The sequence below is a fragment of the Passer montanus genome, unplaced genomic scaffold (genome assembly GCF_014805655.1).
Source record: "Passer montanus isolate IOZ18808 unplaced genomic scaffold, ASM1480565v1 scaffold4, whole genome shotgun sequence".
NCBI classification, from domain to species: domain Eukaryota; kingdom Metazoa; phylum Chordata; class Aves; order Passeriformes; family Passeridae; genus Passer; species Passer montanus.
This window is the reverse complement of record NW_024368818.1, coordinates 17,412,956-17,427,779: the sequence shown is the minus strand read 5'-3', so window position 1 is coordinate 17,427,779 and position 14,824 is coordinate 17,412,956.

Below are 14,824 nucleotides of genomic sequence, written 5' to 3'. Positions count from 1 at the left end.
TATGGAAAGCTCAAGATGACTTAAATTGAAACCTAAATTATTCTCTGTTAACATTAGTATTCCCCTAAGAAATACATCTGCCAGGTTACCCTGTGTGTGTGGGAAATGAGACCTGAGGACCAGCACCAACAGTCTCACTCAGCTGCAGTGGATGCTCTGCTTCTTTGCTTCCTAAGCAGAGTGTCAAGACAGCTCAGCATCAGACACAGGATCTGAATCTAAGGCAGACAGGTAAATCTCTATTCCAATTGTCAATGCCAATAGAGAAAAACAGAAAAAAAAAAAAAAGGAAAGAAGGCATAAAAATATTCACAGAACAGGATCATAGGCTGGTGTGTGTTGGAAGGAACATTAAAGATCATCTAGCTCCACCCCCGTGCCATGGGCAGGGATGTCACCCTCTAGACCAAGTATCTTAGGGTTCCATTCAGCCTTGCCTGGAATATTTTCAGAGATATGCCATTACAACCTGAACTTGTCCTGATCAAACTTGAACTTATCCCTCTGACCACCTGTTTTATGTTTAAGCTTTTTTGGCAAGCCTGAAAAAAAGAAGAGGATTCAAAATTTCCTATATAAAACTTTGATACTGCATATACTAAAATAATTTAAAACAAGAAGGGAGGAATTTAAATCCTGAAGGTTTCCAATATAAGACATCTGAGTTCTGTCTCAGCCAGCTCTGAGTACCTCTACACTAAAAGGAACAAGGGAAAATATTCTTTAGTTCTAGCACCCAGTCTGAGAATTTATTTGCAGAGAAATCTAGAGTTATGCTGTGCCTGGCAGGACAGGTTCTTGTGGGCTGGATTAATGAAGAAGACACAGAGAAAGAGGAAATCTTCATAGAGAGGTAAATAATCCTTGTGCTGATATTCTAAGTTATAATTGAACCTGAACAAGAGGATAAAGTAAAATAGAGTTCACTAATCCACAGAAATAAGGTGGAATCATCTTATGTAATGAGTTGATGACTAATGCAGAAAGTTTTACAGTGTGATTCATCTAATCATCATATATGCATGTTTACAATAGGTCAGAAAAATTCCCCTAAAGAGCACAGTTTTCTCCAGACATGATAAATGCAACCTAATGGGATTACCACAGATGTAATAACCTCCAGGAAATATAATGAAGACTGCCATTGATATCTGCACTGCAAAATGATATACAAGTTTGGTTTACAGGTATTTGGGGAATATTTTCTCCACTTTCCAAAATCTTGTTAGATTCTTTAAGAGCAGTTTTATTTGTAGATTCATAGAATATAACTCCGAAAACATCTAAATAAAATATATTTGTGGTTGTGAATGAAAAATAAGTACCGATTACTTCACAAATCTAAAGCAGATTAATTTAAAATAAGAAAATACCTATCTAAATTATGAGAGGACATAGACTACATGATCCAGTACCATGAAAAATAAAGATGAAAATATTCTTCCTAACTAGTATGGCAAGGACTCTAAAGACACATTAAGGAAACATGAAAGACTCTGCCGTGATTTCAGAACAGCCATGATTGGAGAAACACAAAAGTATACAAAAGAATTAGTCACTTAGAGAAACTGCATATAGTCTTTCTTTCTTTCTTTCTTTCCCTTTTTCTTTCTTTTTCTTGTTCTTTTTTTTTCCTTAGTAACAAAAAATAACACTGCAGGTGATATTCAGGTGAACAGTAGCATCAGGTAATAACCATAGCCCCTAACACTTTTGGACTATCCTGGACATAGCATGGACCATTCCTATTTTCCTGTCCCTTTCCTTCCTCACACACTAGGAATCCCAATGAGAACTGCTGGATATATCAAGAATATATTCACCTGATATATTCACCCAGGCAGCAGCAGGAAGGTGATTATAAATCTTCTGACAAGTCAGAACACACTTTGGCAAAAGAAATAAAGGAAGTTCTAATGCTGCAAAAGGAAGCAGATGTGTACATTGCTGTGACACCAGAGAAATCAGCTGCCTGTAGATATTGCTATATCACACAGCAGTCAAAGAGGCTCAGTGGCTGGATTAACCTTGACCCAGCGTAGTCTAGGTTAACATCAGCTGCAGCAAGGTCTAAGCTTACAGATTCTCTTTGAAACACTACTGCTGCTCTTGGGGTGTTACAAGTGAACGCTGGTGTGAAGTATTTCTGAGGAAATGACAGCTGAAGGTTGTCTGATAGCTGTCGGAGGGCTCATGACTCCTCCTGACTTGCAGACAGGCAGCAAGACAATGATCAGCTGCTCATTTTCCCCAGAATGCCGCTCCGGCTCAGCAGGCTAAGACCCCTTCTCACAGCTGGTGTCTACAAAACTGAGTGTAGAATTGGGATTTCTCTACCAGCTCTTTCCCTCACCTCAAAACAAGCCAGAATCACAGTGAGCACAAAGTCATAGCTCTGAATAAGTATCTTGTGGTGTTTCAGTTGAGATTTTTCTACCCAAGGGCCAGTTGTGTCAGCAGGGGCAGTATAATGGCACAGTGCCTTTACTGGAAGCATCAGCATTGCCCCTGGTAAGCTTGAGACATGCAGAAAGGTGCTCTTGTACGGCACTGCAGATGTATTTATTGGTAGTTCAATACCTGAGTACTGATTCTTCATGCCTAGTGTGCAGATCTACAAGGTTAAGAGGTGACAGAGATGTTCTGTACAATTGAGCAGTTGAGGAAGAGATGCAGAGGTTTTAGGCTGCCTAAAAGTGATCAAATGAACTATACAGAGGGAATGCCTCTTTCCTTCCACTTTGTACATGGAGCCAAAGGTGACCACATTGCAGAGGTCTAAAATATTACTACATATATCCCATATCAGCACTTTTTGAAAGCAGGGGTCCACATTTTTTTTTCCCTAAATTAAAAGAAAATATAAACCTGGCACTACTACTTATGTTACTTTATTTTCTTTCTAGTGGGCTTCATTTTCTGAAATGTCAATTCAAATGAATTTATGTCATTAGTTCTTTAGAGTAAATATATTTGTGGAAAGTAATTATTCATTGTTAATACAACACATATATGATCACTCTTTTGTTTAAATTAGATTTAAAATTATTTGCTAACAGAGTGATTGCAAAATATTTCTGGCTAATGGCCTTAAACAGCATAGGTTTCTGCTTCAAGGAACAAAATCACAGGCAGTTAAAGTCAAGACAGCAGAAAAGATGGATATCTTCCTCCAAAATAGGGCCAAAGGAAAATGTATAAGCACTAGTTAATGTACTGCTTGTTTTGAATTTATGCTGAAACCATGTGTATTGGATTAGTGCAGCAAGGTTTTGGAAGGAGGGGGACTAAAAAGAGTGGCTGGTGTGAGAAGCTGCCAGAAATTTCCCCTGTGTTTAATGTATCCACAGCCAGGTGCTGTCCAAGGCTGGCTCCAACAGTGACTACAGTAGTGTCCCACGGATAAAATGTTAAACTCAAACACTGGAAGCATTCAATAGAAAGAACCAGGGACATGTCACTCAGGACAAGTAGTCTGATCAAGTATGTGTGGGTGGGGTTAGGAAAATATAATGAGAGATTTTCAGGGCAAAAAGCAGGGCTTTGTCAGGAACAAAGGGAAAGGGAATTAAATATGTGCCCATTGTGGACTGTGGCATGGGGCCTGGTGGCCTCCCATTGCTGAGCACCAAGGTCATTACAAGGGCACTCCAGACTGTCTTTGTAGAGGTAGTAATCCGAACTTCTTGAGGATGGAAAAAAGTGCATCTACCTGGGTAGCAAACAAAAGTAATTTCTGATGTTGAATCTTAATCCATTCCACAGTACCAGCAACTATGAATTTGCAATATGCTGGAAAAATTTAAAATAAAATTCAAAAATTTTGAGTATATTTTTAAACATGACTCAATATATTTTGTTGAGATTCTTAAACACTTCTGAAGCTTTGCTTAGAAAGAGAACAAAATGACCAGAGAAGTTCCCACATTACTTGTCATCAAGCTGCTTTCCCAACATGGTTCAAAGACAGAAATAAAGGAGAACTTATCATGTGACATACACTAAATAAACTATACACTGCTTTGTGCCTGGAAGCTACAAAAATAATTGTAGTCATCAGGTGTTTTCATGGTTCAGAAGCTGCAAGAGACTGGAACAGCTTACTTTTGTTGAGGAAACTAGTCATCTTTATAAGATTTCTCCCACAAATAAAGGAAATAAATTGGGATATTTTCACAGCTTTTGACTGGAATAATAAAATCTTAAATATTTGCCTTAAGAAATTGTATTTTTGTATTTATATTAGGATATTTGTTTTCCCACCCTTTCTTTTCATCTAGAAACCAATTTTTTTTCAGTTAATCACAAAATATATTCCCAGAAGTACTACTAAAGGTGGGTTCCTGCTTATATGTGTTCAAACTCACTTGAAAAAAATGTCATTTCTAGTAACTTTTTCTTCTTATTTTTGAATTTGTCCTACATATTATGGTGCATGACACTAAAGCAGCATGTTTCTTTTAAATTTAAATTATAATTCAGAAAATATGTTCACCATATTTTAACAACTAACAACCTAATATGGACCTGATCATTGCAATCTAATGGAATGAGTCAGTATTTAGCATGTCTGCTTTTCTTCTAACAGAAGTAAGCATTACAAAATAAAGAATAAATATTTACCTGGTGCAAGGCTCATTTATAAGGTAAGTGACAATAGCATACATTTTTCTTCTCACCTTCTGCCTTTGATTTAAAAGGAAACAGAGGTGAATGAAAGAGGCAGAGAAGATGCAGTGTGTATCAGCTTACATTCTGATGTGTGCCCTTAGTGAATTGCTCAGGGAATAACCCTGCTTATTTATATGAGAATACTGCAGAATAAGAAACCATCATGATCAAGGATCGAAGGTATGATCTTCCAGTGGCCAAAGAGGAAATAATGCCAGCCTACTGTTTTCTGCATAAAGTTGTGTCTGAAGCTTCTCTTATGAAACACCTGCCAGAGCCCATTTTCTGGCATGCAGGTCAGTTGGCATTGTTTTCTGAATACAAGGTTATTCTGTTATCACTAGCTATATCATCTTCTGTACTGAAAATTTGTTATTTTCACACAATTGATCCTCATTGTTACCAAGGCTTACTGTACCGTCTTACATAACAAAAAGTTATTTCAGTCCATGGCAGTCAAGTCTGCTCCTCTGATTGAAGAGCCCTGAATTCCTGTTTACTAGACTGCCACATATTTTCAGAGGGACAATTAGAAATACAAGCCATTCTTAACCCAATAATCATGTTAGGATCATGAAATAGTTTTGTAAGTGCATTGAAAGAATGATAAATTCTCTGTTCCACTGATTTGGTTTCATAAAACAGGTCACTCAGAGCAATAAAGTTATGGGATAAAAACATGTTGCAACACTAAAAAAGTCCTGTCTCCCACCAAGTTGGCAATTTTAGCTCATGTCATAAATTCTCAAGAGTTGCAAAATCAATTTCAAGACGTTGATTCTGCATATCTGCCATTGTAATCATCTATTGATCAATCTTTCCTGGACTTTCATTTCCAAGATCAAGTATTTTTTTGAGGCTGTTTATCTCACAGTTCTATTTATCTTATTTGGAATACATTTTCCTTCCCAATTTCTGTAAGATGATGTTTGCTTCAAAATGTATTTTCTCAGTAGAAACGTTTCTTGTCGGTTATTAGACAGATTGCTCTGTGATGACACAAGAGCAGTGGGGATGGTCATGACTGACAGCTTATGATCCAGAATTAAATACCACGGAGTATTATACAGGTTATTGGACAAAGCAATTAGAAATTCAGCAATTAGGAGCAATAAAGAGCACTTGGCAGACTTGATAGAGTCCAAACAACAATTTTTCCAGTACACCTCACCATTCACACTAGCAGATTATACCAGAGACTGAGTCTTTTGGGTGTTGGCTGGGATAGAGTTAATTTTCTTTATCTGGTACGGGCCTGTGCTTTGGATTTGTGTTGAAAACAGTGGTGATAACACAGGCATGTTCATGTGAGAAGTGTCAAGGCCCTTGCTGCTCCTCACCCCATCCCTCCAGCAAGGGGGCTGAGGCTGCAAAAGTAGCTGGGAAAGGACACGGCTGGGACAGCTGACCCTGACTGACCCAAGGAATATTTCAGACCATATGGCATCATGCAAAGCATATTAAGTCAGAGTAAGAAGCAGGAAGAAGAGGTAGATGTTCAGAGTGGTGGTGTTTGTCTTTCCAGATCACCATTACATGTGATGGAAACCTGCTTTAGTGGGGAAGGCTGAATACCTGAATTCTGGTGGGAATTGGAGAACGAATCCCTTGTTTAGCTTTGCATGTGAATGCCTCTATCTCAACCCATGACTTTTCTTGCTCTTACTTTGCTGATTCTCTCCTCCCCATTGCAGGGAGTGAGCAAGAAACTCTGTGGGATTGGTTTGCCATCTGGGCTTAAATTACGCCAATCTCCATTAAAATTTCTTGTAATTTTAAATTTAACATACATTTTTGTATTTCATTAATTTCTTCTTATTTCAGTAGTTTCCTACTAAATTCCTTTGTCACTTAGATCAGCAGCAGTCATGTCTATATTAATAGCAGTTTGGGATGAAAATTTTGAAATGTGTCTGAGGAAAAAAAAGAAAACAGAAAGGATTTTATAAAATTGAAAACCATTATAAAATGTTATGAAAAAAATATGAATCAGAATAGGTATCTTTAATTTAATCACAGGCATTAAAAGATAATCAGATAGAAAGTCCAGCCTGATTTTTAACTGGGCAGCTGCAGGTCTTTCAATGGAAAAGGCTAGATCATACTTTTAATTCATAACAATAGACCTGGCTATTGTTAAGATTAAGATTTCAAATTGCCTTTTCTCTTCTGATGTCAATGGAAACCTGGGGGAATAAAAAGATAATATGAAAAGGCAAAATATGGCATTTTTCTGTTTTTCAATTGTAGAACTCATCTCAGTGCTACGAAAGACCTTCATGGTTCTTCAGCCTCATTGCTTGAAGAACACATTATAGAATTTCATGCCCTAAATGGAGACTAGCAATTCTACAGCTTTTTCTGTTGTTATCTGCTTTTGTTCATCACTCTTTTCATGTCTTTCTCTTTTTCTCTTTCCTCCTTTCTGCTACCCCTGTGACTTCTCATTCCATCTGCTTACTTTAGACAGACACTACACTAAACAAAAATGATCATCATTTCAGTAATAAATGATAACATCTGAGTGCAAGTGCCAAACAGAATTAGCACATGAAGGAGAATACAGGGTCAAGGAGAAACATAGATAGTGGGGCATAGCTCCTGGCTGCTGGTAGAGCCAGGATGACAACATTGAAGTGACTACATTAATTTTCCTTTAATTCATCAGGATTGGAATGTTTTCCATTTATTAATTTATAAAAAAATATTTACTTTATTTTAATGTGATGAAAGCTGTCTATGTTGCTTGGGCCACTGGAAAAGCCCATTTATGTTTAATGCCTGACCTTTCTGTTTTGCAGTGTTGAATTACAACAAGTGGATCTCGTGTCCAACTTACTTAAATCTCTGTGACAGTATTGATTATGTACATCAAAATTTTCTAAGAATCAGATGTATTTTTCCTAAGACATCATAACTTCATCCAGTGATACCAATATCCTCAAACACTAACACATTCCTCAGCAAATTTCTTCTGGAGACACAGTAAATTTTTGACCAAATATACTTATGTGAAACAAGCTAGATTGTTTTTTCTTTCTCCTGTTCATTTTTTGGCAATTATATGTCCCATTACATTTAAAGTTATCTTACTAATGACAGGGGAGTGTTGATCTCATCCTCTTGTTTGTCTAGAGTACCAGAAATGTACTTGTGTGTCTGGGTCTTAAAAGTGTAATATTCTTCTAAGAAAGGAGATAGGTTGGTATATACATAGGTAAATAAAGTAATTGAAATTTTGAACAAAAAACACACTTCCCCCTACAAAATCCTAAACCAACAGAGCTGTATTTTACCTCATCTTCACCCTCCCAAACTACTGACAAAAATCACCTGGCTATATCAGTTCTGCCTTTCTTAGCCAGCAAAAAAGGGTTAAAGCATGATAGGGATGATCAGATGCTTAAAAAACTTCAAATTCAAATCACATCTTGGAAGATGGCTTTGTTTTGCAGGCTCTGTTTGGTGTTAATATCCAAGATGTCTTGTTCTCCTTTCAAAGACTGTCATAGAAAGAAAAATAGAGTAAACAACAACACAAACCCAGAAATCTCATGCCGACTACAAGTGCAGTGAGAAGTCTGCAATCTTCTGATACCAAAGCAAAGAACATAATTGTGAGAAATGACTGTAATGAGAATGTGAACACAGAACACTACGTACAAAAGATACAGGCACAAATGGCTAAATAACAGGATTCGTGCAAACCTGGAAATGGCTCCCTGTGTGTCTGAGATGATCCCATGTGAGGAGAATAAAAGCCACCGAGACAGGAAAGAATTAGCAGAGACAAATAAGGGCAAAATGAGATTTTTTTTTTCCTTTTAATTGCATAAGTGTATCAGGAAATACAAATACATTCTCCAGGGGTAGGGAAAAAAAAAAAAAAAAGAAAAAAAGAAAGATTAAAAATGGGAAACACTATGGCAGAAGAAATACAATGGTTACAAATCTTTATGATCCTTAAAACAGCCAGCATCACCTGCAATATTTGCCTCTCCTGTCCTTAACACTAGAATACTATTTAAACTTAAGTAATTTTATTGCTTGCTTTCAGAGCAGCGGGTACTGTGGAAATACTTTCATTGGTATATATAGCTGTCCAGAACCTAGAAATACTGATGTGGGAAAAAAAAAAATAAGAAACCCCCAATTTTTCTGGAAGAGATGGATTTCCTGTTGGTATCTTTATTCTCATTCTATTTAATGCTGTCTGGATCTCCTAAGTGTTAAAGAATCTATTAGTAAGTTTTTTTGGTTTGTGCTTTTTGTGATTCTATCTGAATAACTCATTCAAATGCCAATTTGTCTGTATGTCTTCTCTCTGCGCTTTCACAGTGTGCAAAAAATACTTCTTTTTAGGTATTTTCAATGTTTTCTTGATAACAACATAATCAGGGAATTAACTGGAAATGGAAAGAACAAAAACTGTCATGAAAACTTTGATATTTGATGAAAAAGTTACTTAAACTATGCAAAATCACTAGAGTGGCAGTGAACCCAAGCACTTTTTAATAGTGATATCAGCAGAAAACCATAAAGTTTCTGTATGAGCAGCAGAGACACAAATCATCATCAGCTTGCTCTAGTTAGACAACATTAGGCTTACAAATGTGGCAAGGATTTGCTGGAAGACTTAGGATGTAACCTGACCCTGAAAAACTACCTATAGTCTGAACACCAGGTATCTTCCAAGTGTTTTGTACCACCAGGTACCTCTGCTGGTAAATTTACTCTGAAACACCTAAGGATTTAGAGGTCTGGGTGAACATAACCTCAGTGTCTGATGTAAATATGTTAATTACCGCCAAAATAAAATTATTTTAATGTTTCTGACTCGTTTCAGCCTGTTTGGAAAACGACTGTGAAAAATCAAATAGCTTAATTGTTCCATTGTTAGATGCTTCCCTGACATGATTACCTTCCTCCTAAAGAGTTTCTAGACAGTTCAGGAACCAGAGTAGGCTAGGAACCATTCCCAGGAGGTAGTCTGCAAGCAGTTTTGGAATACAAAGACACAATTAATATGCTAGTACATATGTAATTTATTTGATCCTAGTCAAATCCCTTGTTCCTTCTATCTTCCTTCCTGCAAAATGGAATAACAGGATTCTTTCAACTCTCCAAAATATACAGATGCATCCCTAAGCAGCTGGCTGATACATAGCTGTGAGGGTTGAAATGGGAAAATAAGGTTGATTTGTATCAGTTAAGCATATGGGTTTTCAAATTAACTGCTTTAAAATGCACATTTGAATGCAGGGAAGAGCTAAGCACTTCTGAAGTTTGCATCCTATTTCATGTTTGCCAGCTTCTAACATCAACAAACACACAGTGACACCAACATTTCTCTCTGTACCAGCTACTTCCACTAACAGAGCTGTGAACAAGAACTGGGGAAATCTGTGGACATTTTGGAAGGCACAGAAGAATTCCAAACTTAGCTACAAATGATAGAGAACTATTCATGCTTGGCATGCTGCTGGCTTTTTTGAGGTCTGGGTATCATATTTTCTTAAGGAGAATAAAAAAGGACGTGTTGTTTATGAAATAAGCTTGTCCCACATGACTGGTTCTCAACCAGCAGGGCTAAAGGTAAACAGCCTGGGCTGAATCTAGACAAAAGAATCCCCCTATAATGTGTTTCCTTAAGTTCTGTTTCACAGCTACCCAGCACTTTCCTTGCATATTTCTTTGCAGAAAAAAGAGCCAACCCAGAGATACTTCTGGGTATCCCAAACACATACAATGCAACATGTCACAAAGGTTAAAGCTTGAAAGCTTCTGGATATCTCTATATTGTCAGTAATTGTCAATAATTAAAATGCTGATTTTAATAAATATGCAATTTCCCTTGCACACTCCATCTTAGCTATTGCCTATCTGGGTATAAGCTTTGGAAGAGTGGCTGATGATCACTTTGATGCTCAGTCCTGATTCCATGACTCCTCTACCATTTCTGATATTACCTTAATAGCTAGTGGCTAATAAAAGCACACTATCACCTCTTAACCCACTGAGTAAGAGGCAGTGTGTGATGGTGCTAGCAGCCTTTTTCAAATTTATATTGTACACGTTACACATGCGTCTGGGTTATTACAATCTTCCTGTTCCCATCTACAACAGTAATTGTAAGCTATTTCTATAAAGTCCATTGAATTGGTACTTTTCAATAATGCCCCAGAAAGAAGGCTACTCCAACTACTGTATATATTTCTGTGGTTTATGAATCAACTTTATGATTTTAATTTTGGAACTGTTATTAAAGAGACAGATTGCATTTAATAACAATTTTAGTATTGCCTGATGCTCTAACCAGCAAGCAATAAAGCAAGCTAAAATTAAAACAGGAATCCACTGCTAGGAGGCAAACATATACAGAAGGTAGTGGATTGTTGTTCTAACCTTCATAAAATATCAGCAGACACAGTATTTCTGTCACTGCAGTGCTTATTCCCATGGTTGCAAAAACAAGCTGCATGTACTGGGAGTCATTTTTCCAATTTAAAACAAAACCCCTTTCTGTGGTTCTGTGCAATGCTTAGGTTTATCATGAAGACTAGCTGCTTGAATTTTGCACATTCAAGTCCATTCATGCCCAAATTGTCTGTTATTTTTACATGTGGTCTTTGCTCACTCTTCAGCAGAAATGCAGAATTTATAACAACAGAATAAATTTCTGAGTTGTTAGTGCCATACATAGGGATTATTTGTCAATCACAACGGTTATCAATTAGCGCTTCTGGATTGGCCATAACTCAGTATTAAATTATATAGTGGAAAAAAGTTTTTCAGATAACATTCTACTGTAAACATTACTTCATTCCTCTATCCTTATGCACGCACTTATTTCCTAGTACATTAGAATGAAACCACTGATAATATTTATCTTTACATGAGAAAACATTTTATATTCCTCAAGGGTCTTGGTTTACCTAGAATACATTAGGATTCATAGACCTCTTGTATCAAAAATTTAAGATGAAAGATCTCATGGAAACAGACTCCCTCAAGATTACTGCAGTGTTTCTGTCAGGCCAAGAGTTAGAATTAGGAGGTCCAGTTCATATGATCTTATGCTTGGTTTCACACCAGAGTCAAACTGAGCAATGATATGTTTTTGGAAAAAGTTGTTTTATAATCTTCCAAGCATGGGCAGGGAGTTGGGAATTGGGGAGCTGGGGAGTTAAAATGACTGGTAAGTTAACTTGGGTAAGGACCAAGTTCCAAAAGTCAACTTAATGTCTTGTTTGGAGTGTGAAAATATTTCACAGTATGGATAAAGGTCATTCTGTATGTATTGTACAGGGGATGGTTTTTAGAATATTTAAATAGTTAAAATTAAACCCTTCAGAAACAGCCTTTAACATGGTGTTGTCCAACTAAAGCCTCACTCATTTGTACACGGAAGTTGTAAAAAGGTCAGTTTGTAATTACAAGGGAAAGAAGAAATTAGTCTAGCCAAGTGCTATATTATGCAGAGCCTAAAAGATAAGTTAAAAAATATAGTTCCCTGTTGTTCTTTAATCCCTATTGAACCCTAATCATCACTGCGCCGTGAACAGCTCTGTTCATCACCTAATGCACTACAAAAGCCTCAAGATCAACTTCCTGTTCAGTGCTACACAGACCTATAGGACATTAGAACCTTCTAGATAGGGCACTACTAGATCACCATGCATGGGGGTCACTGTTATTGAGGACAGGAAACCTGATCTTCACACTATTTCCTTCAAATATGTCCTTCAAGTCTTGAAAGAATTTAGGGTGAAAGGGAAGCCTGTAAGTAAGCAATACAGCTAAAATTGATCACAGGACCTCTCTTTGTAGTTGGAGAAAAGAATGGCAAAAAGGTGCATCTGAAGTTAATCAGATTCCTCTTTCCTCATCTGTGACCTTGATCCCTTATTTTATTTGGGAGAGAGATGGTGCTTCATAACTGCTGCCTCAATGGAGAGCTTCTAAACTGGAGCTGCAGTGTTAGGAATGCTTCATGCAATAAAGGACTTCTTTAAAGCAAGACACTGATCTCCGATGCTTTTGTACATGAATATATATTACTTTTAATTTCTCACTTTCTGTTTGCCTATAATAAAATTTCAATTAGAGAAAAAGGGAGAAAGCTTCTGTTTGCATTCATACTCAACTAATTAGTGACAATGAGAAGGGGATGCAAGATAGTTTAATAGGGGTTTTAGCAAAATATTGTTTTCATGCACTTTGCCTAAGAATGTCTATAATTCTTTAAGTAAATATGAATTATTATACATGAATCATTTGTGTACAAATCTCTTTGAGTCAGGATTAAAATATGTAAATAATTGACATGTCACTCTTCAAAGGAAAGTAACTTGCATTTATAGAAACTCTTTATTCTGCTGGAAATTGAGATGACACAATATAGCACAATAATAGGAACTTGCAGTTCTGCAGTTCCTTAAAATTGAAAGGTAGGGGAAAAAAAGTGCTTTTGAATTCTTGGGTTGCTTTTGTTTTTCCTGATAACAGTGCATTTTTCCTTTATGTGGGGAAAGCTAGGGTGGCTCTGGTGTCCTGCTTTGCACCCCTCTGTTCAGGGGCTTCTGCCACTCTCAGGACAAAGGTAATTTCAAAAAGGAAGGGGTAGATCCACTGAAATTAATGGAAGTCCTTTAAATTGACATCTGTGGGTGCTGGATCAAATCCTATTTTAGATGAGTGGCTGAGCCATTGCCAGGAAAATCCTGGAATCAATGGGTTGTGGTACAAAGCCAGCTTTGGCAGTGTCTTGAAGAGGTGCATCTTCTGGGGTCAGCAGGTCAGATCTCCACATGCCAAATTCAGCTGTTGGCAGAATGCACTTGGTTGAATGAACACAGAAATGTCCAGCAGAATAGCATAGAGAAAATTAGATTTGTTGGAGATCCTTAAAAAAAAGGTTTGTGTTTTTCATTCATGTTTTTCAGTACAGCTGATGAGACACTTACCCAAAAAAGTCCATATAGAGGGAAAGGAAGGACTGCAATATATAATTATTACTGACTCCAGCAAAACATCTCCAAATTGTGCAATAAAGATACATTACATAGAAACTGAAAGGAAATTTTCAGTCAAACTACTCCAGCAGTCATTATTGTGCATTCTACTTCTCTTGTCTGCCTGCATGGTGATGTTCATTTCCAAAAGGAACTGGTCTGGAGGGACATGATACATGTCTCTGTGTGATAATTTACCCAGGTTGTACTTCCAGAACCAACAAATGCTTCCAGCTCCAGCACTGTAAATATGACAGTAACACGGCTCTTACCCGACCATGGGCAGTCAGTAAGAGGTGTAGGGAATATCCCTCCCTTTTCAACTACTTTCTGGTCTGGATATGATACTGTGCATTAATCAGCTCAACCCACCAGCAAGTGATTCAGTAAATGCTTCAGAAAAAAAAAAAAAAAAAGAAAAATGTGTTCTTCAGTCAGTAAACCACATTGATAACTTGGATCATGACTGCAAACAGAATCCTTTAAATTACAGACAAGTCTCACTACAGTGTTGCAGAGAAAGATGGATGCACACATTTCAATGCTAAATTAAATCAGCAGGCTGAAAGAGAGCTCCCTAGTGATTGCAGTAGAGTACCAGTAAAATATTGGGTTGGGTGGTTTGTCTACTTTTGGAGAGTCACCATTATAAATATGCTTCTCACTTTTAATTTTCTAACAGATTTATACAAAATTTGTTGCACACACTCTATAAATGAAACAAAAACATGAAAGGTGCTCTTAAGGATGTGAAATGGTAAAAATACTACAGTTTTTAGATGGACAGCTCAGTAATGTTGATTTGATAAAGGAGAGTTTCAGAGAACCCTGAGAAAAAAAGCCAATCATTTCCAGAAATCTGGATCCTTAAGCCTTCAAATTCTATCATTGTCTCTGCATAGCACTCAAAACGTAAAAAATAGATGCCCTGCACATCATGTACAACTTTGCAGCTCCAGGGCTGTGTCTCTTACACTGCTGGAGAAAACAAAGTAAAAGAGTGAAATAGAAGTTATAAAAAAAGGCAAAACACCCTACAGAAAAAAACCCAAACTACAAATCACTAAGTTGCAGACTATAAAAAATGATAAATACAGTGTACCAGGAAGACAAGCAGGAAAAACACAACAGTAATGACA